Here is a 15,538-nt window from a genome sequence, read left to right as displayed (position 1 = left end):
TATGTCTATGTGCTTGCTCCTTTCATGAAAACCCGGATGTTTAGCCAAGCACATAGCTGAGCTGCTGTCACAATGAATCACCATTGTCTTTTGGTCAAAACCAAAGTCAGAAATCACTCCCTGAATCCAAAAGCTCTCCTGTACAGCTGCAGTGAGAGCTATATACTCTGATTCTGTTGTTGAGAGAGCAACAACACTTTGCAAACCTGATTTCCAGCTGATTACAGTTCCAAACATGGTGAAAAGATAACCTGTTTGGGACTTTCTGTTGTCCAGGTTTGCAGCATAGTCTGCATCACAATAGCCCTGCACAACCTCCTCAGATTCACCTTCCCAGCCATTGAAGACAATTCCCCAGCCACTGGTTGACTTCATGTACCTCAATATCCACTTAAGAGCATTCCAATGCTCCTTCCCCGGGTCAGCCATGTATCTGCTAGTCACTGAGATAGCATGTCCCAGATCTGGTCTGGTACAGATCATAGTATACATAACACTTCCAACCACACTAGCATAAGGAATAGACTCCATCTCCTCAGCCTCTTGCTTAGATTTAGGGGCCTGCTCCTTTGAAAGCTTAAAACTCTGGGACAGAGGAGTTGATGCAGCTTTTGCATTTTCCATTTTGAATCTCTGCAAAACTTTCTCAATATAGTCAGTTTGAAGCATCCACAGCTTCTTGCAGCCTCTGTCTCTCTGAATGTGTATGCCTAGGATCTTCCTTGACTCTCCTAGATCCTTCATTTCAAAGCTAGACTTCAAATCCTCTTTGACTTGCTGAATTTCTGTCATAGAAGGTCCTGCAAGTAGCATATCATCCACATAGAGCAATAGATAGGCAATAGGTGTTTTGCCCTTCCTCTTGATGTAGATGCAATCATCAAACTCTGATCTAATGAAGCCAATCTTCTTCATTTGTGCATCAAACTTCTTGTTCCACTGTCTAGGACTTTGCTTAAGACCATAAAGACTCTTTTGTAGCAAGCACACCTTGCTTTCTTCACCACTCTTCACATAGCCCTCTGGCTGATCCATGAAGATAGTCTCCTCTAGGTCTCCATTTAGGAAGGCAGTCTTCACATCAAGCTGCTGCAATTCCCAATCTAGCTGATTCACCACAGCCAACAAAATCCTAATAGAAGTGTGCTTAACAACCGGAGCAAACACCTCATTGAAGTCAACTCCTTCTTGCTGTGTAAATCCCCTTGCCACCAGCCTTGCTTTGAACCTGATTCTGTCTTTATCAGTGGTCTCTACCTTCTTTTTAAACAACCACTTGCAACTGATCAGCTTCCTCTCCTTTCCATCTGTATTCAGCTTGGATTTGTCCACCAAAATCCAGGTTTTGTTCTTGAGTAAAGACTCTATTTCTTCATTCATGGCCTCTATCCATCTCTCTCTGTCTTTGCTTCTCATGGCCTCTTTATAGGTGAGAGGATCAGCAATATCAATACTCTCAGCAGCACACAGTGCATAATAGACCATATCTGCAAATTTCTCAGGAGGCTTTGCATTTCTCCTTCCCCTATCTCTTGCAATCTGGTACTCTCTGGTAGGATCTGCTGTGGGCTCATCATTTCTTCTACCTTGAGCTGGAGCACCATCACCCTCTGGATCAGGTTCATTTTCTGAGTCAGTGTCTCCACCTGCTCCTAGGCCAACTCCCATAGGCTCCACCTTGAAGAAATCACTCTCAACTTCACTGGAGTCACTGGAGTCCAGCTTATCTTTCAAGTAGGGCATCTGATCCTCCAAGAACACCACATCCCTACTCACCACCACCTTCTGCCTACCAGGCTCAATACACCAGAGCCTATACCCCTTAACACCCCTCTGATATCCCAGCAAGATACATTTCAGAGCCCTAGCTTCAAGCTTACTTTGCCTAGCATGAGCATAGGCTGCACACCCAAACACCTTGTATTTTGAGTAGTCACTATGAGCTCCATACCACATGTAATCAGGAGTTTCAGATTTCAGGGCAGTAGATGGGCATTTATTGATGAGATAGGCTGCTGTATACACTGCCTCTCCCCAGAACCTGCTGCTCAAACCAGAGCCAAGAAGCAGGCACCTCACCCTCTCTAGGATAGTCCTATTCATCCTCTCCACAACACCATTTTGCTGGGGATTACCAGGAACAGTACGGTGCCTCTTCATACCCTTCTCTTTGCAAAATATATCAAATTCAGCAGACAAGAATTCCAAGCCATTGTCAGTTCTTAAACATTTAACACTCCTTCCTTTCTCTAGCTCCACCTCCTTACACCATATCTTGAACTTAGTGAGTGTTTCAGATTTTTCCTTAAGAATATATACCCACAACTTCCTTGTATAGTCATCAATGATAGCTAGATAATACTTTCCTCCACCAATTGAACACACCGGTGAAGGCCCCCAAAGATCACTATGTATGTAGTCTAAAGGGGCTGTAGAAGAGTGAATACCTGTAGGATAGGGTGCCTTCTTTGCTTTTCCAAGTATACACTGCTCACAGGGGTCCATCTTGTTGAAATCTCCAGAGATCAGGCCCTTCTTGATGAGTTCTTTCAAGCTTCCTTCTGCTGGATGGCCCAGCCTCTTGTGCCATAGCATTAGGGAATCATCTGACACAACATTCTTTCTCCATCAACAGCCTTAGCCTTCAAATAATAGAGAATATGCTCTCTGTCAGCCTCCATCATCACTGCATCTCCAGATTTCACAAACAATTTTCCTTGACTCATTAATATAGTGAACCCCCTCTGCTCCAGCATTCCCAATGAGATGAGGTTCCTCTTCACTTCTGGAATATACCTCACCCCAGTCAGGATCTTCACAGAGCCATCTTGTAGGCTTAGCTTCACCTTCCCTATCCCTTTTATCTGACAAGTATGATTATTTCCAAGAACAACCGTACCCGATGCTTCTTGAAGATCATGAAACCAGCTTCTATTGGGGCACATATGGAAGCTGCACCCCGAGTCCATTATCCACCTGTGACTGACCCCACTGTCACTAATATTCATAAGTTGAGCCGGGGGATCAGCACTCTCCACACAATCAGATTGGTTGTGTCCCTCAGAGGCCATCTTTCTCTTCCATGCATGACAATCTTTCTTCAAATGTCCAGGTTTCTTGCACCAATAGCAAGCTCTGGTTTCCTTCTGAGCATCAGAACTTGAGGGTTTAGGGCCCTCAAACTTCTTCTTGAAGTTCTGCCTCTTGAATTTCTTCACATTCAAGGCCTCTGCAGCTTGAACATTGGAGCTTGCAGAGCCTCTGTTGGCTGTCTTCTGGAGTTCTTTGGCCATCAAGGCTGAATAGACTTCTGCATAGGTGATAGGTTTATCTCTTCCATAGATAATTGCATCACTTAACTGGTCATACGAGCTAGGCAAGGCATTCAATGTGAGAATGGCCTTATCCTCATCTGAAATCTTGACATCAACAGATCCCAGGTCATCAATGATCTTGTTGAACTCCTCTAGCTGCTCAATGATGGACCTATCTCCAGAAAAACTATAGGCATACAGCCTCTTCTTGAGATACAGCCGGTTAGCCAAGGATTTGGCCAAGTAAACTTCATCCAACTTGTCCAAGATCTCCACCGCAGTCTTGGCTTCTTGAACATCCCTCAAGACCTTATCTCCAAGGCACAGAATCACTGCAGAATGTGCCTTGAGCTGCATCTCCTCCATCTTTGCCTGAGCTTTATCATCAAGCACTGGAGCCTTTCCTTTCTCCTCTGGTTTTGCAAGAACTGCGGCCAAGCCTTGTTGAATCAAAACCGCCTTCATCTTCATCTTCCACAGGCTATAATCATTCTTGCCTGTGAACTTTTCTGCATCAAGCCTTGCTGCCATCTCTGAAACCGTTTGATCCTCTGCAAATCAGCTTCAATATCCCTTCCCACAGACGGCGCCACTTGTTGGGTTTTACACACACAAGGCTTTCACACACTCAAGAAGATCACACACACACTCACTGTTGTATGAGATCACACAATGCAGAAACACACACACTCACACTTTGAGTATTGAAGATGATAATCTTGGAGAGAAACTGGAAAACTCTTTATTGATTAAAACTACTAACTACATACACGGTTTATGAGCTATTTAAAGCTCTACAATCAAGTAGCAACTGCTACTAACTAACTACAACAAGAATCAAGAAAACAAGAAGAATAACCGCTACATCTCAGCTAACTAACTGCTGCTCCAACGGCTAGTTTCTCTAGGTTGCTTCTTCCTTCTCGGCTCAAGACCGAACTCCCTTCTCGGCTCAAGACCGAACTCCCTTCTCGGCTCAAAAACCGAACTCCCTTCTCGGCTCAAGACCGAACTCCCTTCTCGGCTCAAAACCGAACTCCCTTCTCGGCTCAAGACCGAACTCCCTTCTCGGCTAGTTCCAGGTCAAAGCCGAGCTTCCTTCTTCTGCCTTCTTCTTCCAACTGAAATGAGCACTCCATTATTACAATAGGGAACAGACAAGTACAATTGGCATGGGCATATCGTGGTTCTTGTATGATTTACACTGGATCCAGGCATCCTGCAGTTTTTTTTAGATAATTCGCAATCATGTGTAATAAAAGATTTACCAATTTGGATGAATACTTGTTCAATACATCCTAGATTTAGCTTGGTGAATCAACTGCCAAAATTTTGATCAACTCTTGTGTATTCCACCCAATAACTCATTAGATTAACATTCGAGAAGGCTAATTGTTACTCCTACTTTATAAAATTGTGACTTCAAACAAAGAGATTGTTCCCTATAGATGTTCCGAACAAAATTTTAGTGTATAGAAATCTAACTAGTTGAAATTTACTCCAATACAATAAAGAATCATCTTTTAGAATTCTAGCACTTTTTGGACAAAAAAAATTAATTTTATTATTATAATCTGCAAGCTTAATTAATTAATAGTTATAGAATATCTTAAACATAAGAAATAAATTAAATTAAAAAGGAGCACAAATTATGATAGTCTGGATTTGGATGGTAATTTAATATTGATTACGATAGTGACGTAGTCTAATCAATTTTTCTAATGAGCTATAATTAAATTCGACCCTATTTAACTAAGCCTTAAATTTATAGATTTAGGCCTTTTCAAATCTCCTTGGATCTCTAACTAAGGGAAGAGAATCAAATTAATCACACTATCAATAGCACAAAAATAACTTAAAAATTTCACCCCTACTTAGAGAGGATTCGAAATTCTCTACTCTCTATAGCTGTGATATTTTTTTTGTTACTAGGTTTAGAGTTTGATAGTTCATTTTCCATGCAATAATTACTCTTGAGTAATAGTAATTGTATAGAAGAATACGTTTTAATACATTGGTATAACGACGGGAGTGGCAGATCCCGTCTATAAAAAAGATCTCTAATATGATATATTTTGATCCACCTGAGCATGCTTAGGAATATACTTATTTAAGATCTGTTGTGTTGAAGAACAGATTTAATTTCATGAATTAACTTATAAATTTTCAAAAGTAACTTTTTCTTATAAAGTGGTCATTTTGAATGAGACAAACTAAAAAAAATGGATATATTGAGTGAGACGGAGGGAATAGTATTTATTAAAGAATACCTTATATGACGATTTACTAAAGCAATAAAAAAGAATAATTAGCAGGGAGATCATCTCACATGTTTGATACTTTGATTATATGTTTGACGGCATATTTTTCGAGAAAAATAGACACCTTCATGTTTTGAGAATGTTGAATATGAGAAAAGTACAAAATAGGAGTAGTAAACTCAAAGTGTTAATTACTTATAATAGGTAGATATATGATCGAACCGTGTAATCAATTAGCTACAGCATACAAAGGATAAAATGAACAAATACATAGATATTAGAATGGAAGAATTAGAAGAAATATACGCAGAAAAGAGGTGCTAATCCAATGATGAAATGGTGCTTGGAGACTAAATTGGTTGCGCTTCCATTATCCCCACCGGGAGATGGCGGCAATGCTGCTTCGTCGCCACCTGTACATGAGTCAATCACTTAACAAAGTAGGATTGTAACACAGAAAACTGATCAGGGCATGGTCAAGATTTTATTGAAGGAGGGACAAAAATATAATTCATAGAAAAATTTATATATTCGGGCATTTTGTTTGGTTGAAGTATATAATCAGAAATACATCTATAAATATTTAATGAAATGAATGGATGAGGAGGGGCATTTACCCCATGTCCCCATAAGCTAGATCCACCCCTGAAACTGATAGCATATATTCATGAATTCTTATACTTCTTCCGTCCTAAAAAAATATATACACTTTTCATTTTCGTCCGTCCCACAAAAATATGTACATTCCATTTTCGGAAAGTTATATCAATTTAATAATGTAAGTCTCACTATCCACTAACTTTACTATAACTACCATTCTCCCACTCTTTCTTACTTTACTATATCATTCTCCTCATCTCTCTTACTTTACCAATTTTATCTTAATTCCCTCGTCATACCCACTGCCCATATTTTTATGGGACGGAGGAAGTACAAAAATATATTCATTCGTTTCATTCAAGATATTATATCCTTTAGAAAAGCATGGTTTTAAATGGAATTATTGAATGGAGTAAAGTAAAAAAGAAAATGATAGTAGTTGAATATTTTAAAAAGGAGAATGGAGTAAAGTAAAAAAGAAAATGATAGTAGTTGAATATTTTAAAAAGGAGAGTGAAGAGATAGAGGGTTTATTTCAAATGTAGAAAGTTGGTTGGGACCAGAGATGTCAACTGTCAGCCCAATGGATTTTTGGCCAATCCTACTCAGGTTGTGGATCAATCAGGTATATGCTAGTCGGGTTATATTTATCAGGTTATAAATATTGGACCTTAACCTTAAAGGTTCAAGTCTCGGGCTATCCCATCAAACTAATCAGGTTGTTATTGATAAAATTAACATATAATCATTCTAGTATATAATATTATAAATTAATTACATTTATAGAATGTAAATCATTTGATTTTAATAATTCTAAGATTCTAAACTCAAATGGGTTTAAACACTAATTTAAATTTTATATAAATAAAATAAAATATAAACATATTTCAAAAAAATTCAAAGCAGATTTTAGAAAATAAAATATATTTATAGTGAATTTTGAATATTATAATTTATTTAGTTATTGCTATTATATTAGTAAAAAACTAACATATATGTACTCCTTCCGCCCTAAAGTAGTTGATTCATTTTTTATACATTTATTTTTAAAAAATGATACTAGTAAATAGTTCAAGTACAGTTAGAGATTTAAATAAGAGAGAATAAAGTAGAGAATACTCTTCTAAATTTCAAAATATAATAGAGGAGTATTAATTTTATTAGGGTAGAAATTCCTAATCCTAACCTTCGAAATTTCGGAAAAAAAAACTTACTCCATCCATCTCATAAAAATAGAAACTTTTTTTGAGACAACACGAATTCTTTGCATAATTAGTAAAATAAGAAAATGATATAAAAAAAGTAAGTGTAGTATTTTTAATAGAGAATTAGACTCGACTAAAAAGAATTAACCAAAACATAAGTGTATTATTCTTATTGAACGGATTAAAGTGGAAATAGTCCATTTTATGGGACAAAGGAGTATTTTGGGGGAATAAGAGGAACATACCTGGTGAAAGGGCTTCACTTGGTGTGGGAGCAGATACAGGAATACCGATGGCTGCAAACATAAAAATAAATTATAGACTAAAGTTCAAATTTGATCCTTTAATATTTGGCCGAAACACTTCGTGGTCCTATAAATTAAAGAGAAAATATTCACTAGTCCAACCACACCAAGGTGGCATTATGACATGGTATGTCTAACCACTGTTTATTTGACATCTGGAAATAAATTTACACATTAGCTAATTTCACTTAATGGGGTATTAACATTTTTGGAAAAAGGCTATCATTTTTTAACTTCCTATATATACCATGTACAATATACGATATATGCATTTATATGTACACATTTATTTAATATTACTTATAGATATACTTTGATGAATAAATATATAGTAATTAAATCGCAAATAATTTTATATGTAAATTTTGCTCACTAATTTTGATGGAGTTATTTATTCTGTTTCATTTGATTATATTAAATAAATATATTTCACGTTCCAATAACCTAATTCATATATAGTGACTTACTTAAATTTTTTAATTTTATGCGATATTAATCATTTAACGTAACAATAAATTTGTACATACTATTATATATGATGATTTAGCGAATTTTTGATGGGAATAAATGCAAGTAATAAATGAAGATCACAACACTGAAAATTACGTGGTTCGATTTACTGAGGTAAATCTACGTCCACGGGAAGAATAGAGGGCAAATTTGTATTGCTTGATCTAGCTTACAGATTACAATACTGATTTGCTATATGAGATTCAGGATCTAGCGAACTTAACCCTGGTCTATCTGATCTAAGTTCTATTTATACATTCGAACTAAGATCGTGGTTTGCAGCCCTGGTAGGGGGGTTGATAACTGCTTAATACCACTAAATAGATCGTGGGTGTAATGGAGGTCGTGGAGATCCTGCATGGGTCCACTATCTCCTTGTTCGGTCGAATACTGAGACCGAACTGCTGAACTTTGCCGATCAGCTTTTGCCGATCTGAGAGTTGAGCTCGATTGGTCGGCTTTTACCGAGCTATAGGCTGTGACCGAACTCTTTGGTTGTGCCGAACTGATACTCTTTCTTGGGTTTTGGGCTGATGGGCCGTCACTGCTATTGGGCTCGCAATTATTGTTTAGTTGTTTAGTTCGTATCCCATCACCACCCCCCCCGAAAAGCGAAGTGAATCACTTCGGCATTTTGGATAAGTGTAAGGGGGAGGCTGACGTCAGGGGACGTGCTCTGCACGTGTCTGCATTATATGTGACAGCAAATCCGGCCAGAGAATCCAGAAAAAGTGGGATTTGAAACGGTGCGACGAATTTGAAACGCCTCTGCGAATCTGATAAATATTTCCTTTCTTCATCATTGGAACACTTTTGCGATTATTTCTTCTGCATTCTCTCTCTTTTTCGTAAAATTTTCTTCCGCTTCTTCAAGAATTTCTTCAGAGACTTTCGACCATCAAAGAGTAAGAATCATGTCTTCTTCTTCTGAAACTGTTTCTGAATCAGGTAGTGGTAGGAAGGGGGGTAAGGGATCTTCTGGCCGGAAAAAGTCCGGGGAGAAGACGGTAGAATATTTTCACAGCATTTTGAGTAAGGATACTGTGATATCCTTACACAGAAAATATTTTCTTCCTGGGGGGTTAGTGGTGATTCCCGACGACACTCATAGGGCTAACTCGCCGCCGGAGGGTTATGCCACCGTTTACGAAGCCTGCTTAGAATGCGGGCTTCGTTTCCCTCTTCCCCCCGCCTTTGTAGAGCTTCTTGATTTTTTCCAACTTCCTTTAGGTCAGGTGACTCCAAATTCTTGGAGGCACTTATCGGCCTTTGCTGCCGAGCTGCGTAGACTAGAAAAGGATCTGTCTCTGAGGGCAATCCTTAATTTCTTTCAGTTTAAGAGAAAGGGATCCTGGTTTTACTTGATCCCTTTACAGCCCTTTAGAGCCTTCTGTAAAACCAAATGGCCGATGTGGAAAAATCGCTTCTTTTTTTACAATAGGACAGCGGCTCCGGACTTTTCCTGGAGAGGGCCGAAGTCCGTAATTCCTCATCCTCGGGTAGAACCGTTGGACGAGCTCGAGGGCGGGCTCAATAAGATTCCCATGATTAGGAAACAGTATTTGGAATCTGAGCTCGTCAAGGGTGACTTCGTGTTGGACTCCTCGTCTTCGGACGAAGAGACTGAGGGTAAGGATTTCTTTTTTATGCTTTACTGCTTTAGCGGCGAAAACTAACTTTGTTTTCTTGCTTTTTGGCAGTGAACATGCTAAGCAAGCTTGGTCGCAAATCCTCCGAATCAAAGGAGCCGGAGAAACAGAAAACCACCAGCTCGGCGTCTGATGCCGAGAAGAATCCGAAGAGGCAGAAGACCTCTTCGAGTCAGTCTTCGGATCCAAAAAAGCCGGGATCGACCTCGGCAAGGGGGAAGGCGAAGACTCAGAAACCCCCAAAAGCGCCAGAGAGAGACATTGTCCAGGGGGGTTATGGATCAGGAGTGGTTACGGCCACTTCGGAACATATCTCTGAGCCCTTTTTATGGCCAAAGGACTTTGTAGAGGTGAATTTTCTTCTTGATTTTCTGGCTTTGCTTCTTTCCTATATTTTTTTTGTGGCCCCTCTGTTGACTTTTTCCTTTTTCCATTTTCAGAGGAACAATATGCTCTGCAAACTCGTCACAGTTGAACTCTCTAAAGCGTCCAGCGATTATGATGAGATGCAGAGGAATTTGAATGCTGCTCGTCACCAGGCCGAACAGGCTCGGGCAGACTTTGAGAGGGCAAGGGCCGCTATGATCTCGGCTCAGGATGAAGCCCAGCGTGCCAAAGACCAGCTCATCATCCAGAGAGAGCGGTCGAAACAGAGGGAGGCGGCTGCCGTGGTTGCTCAGGGGGAGGCTCTCCGTGTTTACACGGAGAAACTCTTTTTGAGCAATCAATTTTCGGCCCTTATCGGTGATCTGCTGAAATTGATGACCGATAATGTTGAGCAGGAACCCGAAGTCGTCTTGCCGCTGTATGGCCGAGAGATTGCAGCGCGTCTCCAGAGTCTGCCGCTCCTTGAGGAGCTTGCGTCTTCATCGGTCCTGCTTTCTGCTGAACGAGTCCGTAATTGCCGTGCTGACCGTGACGAGAACATGGAGGCCATCTTTGCCTCCTTGGGGCCTGTTTCACCCGCTTCAATTTTCAAAGAAGAGGGTGAGCAGGAAAATGAGGCCGGCAAGGAGACCGAGCAGAAGGATCAGCAGACCGGCGACGGGCACGCCGAGCAAGAGGTGCAGCAGATCGGCGATGGGGGCGCCGAGCAGGAGGGAGGGAGGAGGGAGGCCGAGGCTGAGACCGAGGTCGACAAGGAGAAAGAAGCTGAAACCCACAGGGAAGCCGGAGACGAAACTGGCGGAGTATGATTTCGTCTCCCTTCTCTTAGTTTAGTTTCTTTCTTTCTATTTGTAAAATGGCCTTGAAGCCCTCCTTGTCTAAATTTTTTCTTGTGAATGAAAAAAATTCTTCTTTCTACACTCGTGTCTTCCTTATAGCTCTTCTTAATCTCTTTTACTCCTATTGTGGTTTACTGCCTGCTCGGTAAACTGAAATGCCGAACTGACATAGCTGCTTCGTATTCTTAACTCTAAGGAGCTGGAGGTACTTCACTGGAAGCGGCTATACTCTTTGGCTTTAAATGAAGCTGAGAAAAAAGCTATAGATGACCAGATGAAGTATGATGAACTCTTGGCTCGTTTAGTGGAGCTGGAGTCCAACAATAAGGACTTAGAGTGCATAAAGAAAGATCTGGAGGCCGAGCTGAATACTGTCATCGCTGAGAGGACTGCATATGAAGATTTCATCTGCGGGCGCGGGGGAATGACTATATCTGAAGTTCAGAATCAAGTTGATGAACTGTGGGAGAAGCTTCATGTACTCCGGAAGAACAATGTGCTGGAGAGCTCGGCTTGCCAACAAGTTGTGAAATCATTGCGGCGCTTGGCTTCTCTGTACGACATCATTCTTTCCCGGCGTCCCTCAATCGAGAGATTCCTTAGCCGTTTCCCGCTAACAGATGCTCACACTCCAACTCAAACCTCTAATCCACTTACTCAAAATTCTACTCCAAATCAGCAACGGACTCAGGAGCAACCGGAAACGTCAAGACAAGAACGCCCTGAAGTTCGTAGAGGAGTTGTGAATATGAGTGAGCAAGATCAGCGAATGCTTCGTGAAGAGACTCTTCGCCGCCGAGGTGCTAGAACTTCCCGGACTCAGGGAAGAGGCGGTAGGTCGATCAGAGCATCTCGTCCACCTACTTATTCTTCAACTGCTCGGAACGCCCGAACTCAGCATCATGAGGATTTTTCGGATAGGTGGCTCAACTTTAGCAATCGTAGACAGTAGAATAGTCCTTTGTAATGGTGTAACGCATTCTCGTAGGGCAGCGGAATTGTATGCCCAACAAGACTTAGTAAATGAAATTTTTTCATTTCGCTTCTATCACTGCGTATTTACAGTTCAGCGATTTTTTATTTCATTTATTGTACTCGTCCTCGGTCTTATGAAGTAAACTCTTCTTTGACCGGACTTAGTTAGTGTCCTTATTTGGCGAGTTTTATCGCTTGGATTGGACTTTCCCTAGTTAACCGGAGTGGTTTTCGGCTTATTGCAGTTCGTTTCAGACGAATTGCTTGTTTCTTAAGCTGAATTGTGGAATCTTGTATCTTCCTTAGAAGCTTGGACTCACAATTGTCTTTAATACATGATCTAAAAAAAGGGGATCAGCCTTTAAGGAACAATATACCTCAGTAACATTTATAAGAGACAAAACGCACATAGAGAGACAAATAAAAAGGACGAAAAAGATTTTAATCTTTTAAAAAACGACAAGTATAAAGAACAATAAAAATATGAAAGCACATAACCCTAGGACCGAACTAGACACAAGACTGACCGGACCTTGTCTCTTACAAATAGAACTTCTTGAGGTTGGAAATATGCCATGTTCGGGGTACTTGTTCTCCTGACATGTGAGTTAATTTATAAGACCCTTTTCCCAGGACTTCTGACACCCGATACGGACCTTCCCATGTGGGTTCAAGTTTGCCCAGCTTTTCTGCTCGGCTTACTTCATTGTTTCTTAATACGAGATCTCCCACTTGAAACTGCAGCTTTTTCACCCTTTGGTTATAATACCGGGTTACTTGCTCCTTGTACTTGGCTTCTTTTATGAAGGCCAATTCTCTTCTTTCTTCGGCAAGATCTAGTTCGGCTCTCAGTCCGTCGTCATTCAGTTCTGTTGAGAAATTAAGGGTTCGGGGGCTGGGTATGCCGATCTCAACCGAAATTACGGCTTCAGTGCCGTACACTAGACTGTACGGAGTTTCACCGTTGGAGGTTTTTGGTGTAGTTCGGTAAGACCATAGGACTTGAGGAAGATTTTCTACCCATTGTCCTTTGGCTTGTTCTAACCGAGTTTTTAATCCTTTCACCAAAGTACGGTTTGTTACTTCCGTTTGTCCGTTTGCTTGTGGGTGAGAGACTGAAGTGAACCGCTGTTGAATATTCAACTCTTGGCACCAATTCTTGAATGTTTTGTCAGTAAACTGAGTCCCATTATCTGAAATGAGGATATGGGGTATGCCAAATCGGCAAACTATGTTCTTCCAGACAAAATCTAATGCCTTTGAGCTTGTTATCGTAGCTAATGGTTCAGCCTCCACCCACTTTGTGAAGTAATCCACGGCAACGATCAAGAATTTCATTTGCCGGGGAGCTTGTGGTAGTGGTCCTACTATGTCTATGCCCCATTGCATAAAAGGCCAAGGGCTTTGCATAGCACATAGATCAGTCTGCGGCGTCCTTGGGATATTTGCATGGATTTGGCATTTCGTACATTTCTTAACTAGCTGTACTGCTTCTTGTACCAAAGTTGGCCAATAATATCCCCATCTCAGAACTTTTTTAGCTAATGCTCTAGCTCCGATGTGGCTACCGCAAGATCCTTCATGAACTTCTCTAAGGATGTAATCCGTCTCTTCTGGTCCTACACATCGCAATAACGGTTGAAGGTAGGACTTTCTATATAGGACTCCTTCATGAAGTTCATACCGACGTGCTCGGCATGTGATTTTCCTTGCTTCTCTCTTATCCTCGGGCAGTTGTCCTTGATCTAGATACTTTAATATTGGCGTCATCCAGTTTGGTGAACTGGTTACTGAGTGTACTTCAGCTTCATCAATGCTTCTGTGCGGTAATTCCTCCACCTTTGAGCTCGGATATGAGGCCAACTTACTTAAAGTATCTGCTCGGCTATTTCCCGCTCTGGGAATGCGGATTATCCGAAAATAAGAGAAATTTCGGCTAATACTTTGCGCTTTGTCCAAGTATTTTTTCATCCTTTCACCACGGGCTTCACTTGTACCCAGCATGTGATTCACTATGACTTGTGAATCACAATGAATTTTGAGAGATTTGACAAGTAGACGTTGCGCTAACTGAAGTCCGGCAAGAAGGGCTTCGTATTCGGCTTCGTTATTAGTGGTTGGGAATAAGAACCGAAGTGAATAAGTTACTTCGTGTCCGTCGGGAGCGATAAGTAGAATACCAGCTCCACTTCCTGTCTTATTCGAAGCTCCATCTACGAATCCAATCCAACAGTCCGGCGGCTCTACTTCGGGTTTCTGGGGCTGTGTTAGTTCATCATTGGTAGGATTTTTCTGTTCGGCAATAATAGGGATTGCCTGATCGAACTTTGCCTCTACAAGAAAATCTGCCAAGGCTTGTCCCTTGATGGCTTTCCGAGGTAGATATTCTATTGAATGTTCTCCCAACTCTATGGCCCACTTGGCAATTCTGCCTGATGCTTCTGGCTTAGTCAAAACTTGCCGAAGTGGAAGATCGGTTAAGACGCATACTTTGTGAGCATAGAAATATGGCCGCAGTCTCCTTGCTGCATTTACTAATGCCAGAGCAATTTTTTCCAGAGGTTGATACCTTGTTTCGGGACCTCTTAATGCTCGGCTTGTAAAGTAGATAGGACGCTGTTTTAGGCCTTCTTCTCGCACAAGCACCGCGCTAATGGTTTGATCTGATGCTGCTAAATATAAGAATATCACTTCGGCATCTGTTGGAGCAGAGAGAGTAGGAAGTTCGGTTAAATAACTTTTGAGTTCGTCAAAAGCCTTTTTCTGTTCGGCTCCCCACTCAAACTTTGGTGCCTTCTTCAAAACATTGAAGAACGGCATTTGCTTTTCGGCTGCTTGGGAAAGGAATCTATTCAGTGCGGCTAGACATCCAGTTAGCCTTTGCACATCATGTATGGACTTCGGCATTGCCATGTTCTGAACAACTTGAACCTTTAGGGGATTTGCCTTGAGTCCTTCCTTTGAAACCCAACAACCCAGAAATTTTCCCGAATCTACCAAAAAGGTACATTTTTGGGGATTGAGTTTGAGGTTGGCTTTTTTGAGCACGTCGAGAGTGGATTTGAGATTGTTTTCGTACTCCGAAGTGCTTCTGCTTTTAACAACTATGTCGTCAACATATACTTCAACCTCTTTTCCGATCAGGTGCCGAAATAGCTTATCTACCATCCTTTGATATGTGGCTCCGGCATTCTTTAAACCAAATGGCATCTTTTTATAAGCAAAAATACCGAAGTCAGTAATGAAAGCCGTTTTTGAAGCATCATTCTCATCCATTAAAACTTGGTGGTATCCTTTATACAAATCAAGAAAACAGAAAATTTCGAAGCCTATCAGAGCTTCTACTTTTTTATCTATGTTGGGAAGGGGGTAGCAATCTTTAGGACAGTGCTTATTTAGATCCGTAAAATCTATGCACATCCGCCATCCTCCTTCTTTTTTCTTGATCATCACAGGATTGGCCACCCAAGAAGGATATATTACTTCAAATAAT

Source organism: Salvia splendens, chromosome 1 (genome assembly GCF_004379255.2).
Source record: "Salvia splendens isolate huo1 chromosome 1, SspV2, whole genome shotgun sequence".
NCBI classification, from domain to species: domain Eukaryota; kingdom Viridiplantae; phylum Streptophyta; class Magnoliopsida; order Lamiales; family Lamiaceae; genus Salvia; species Salvia splendens.
This window is presented reverse-complemented; position numbering follows the sequence as displayed.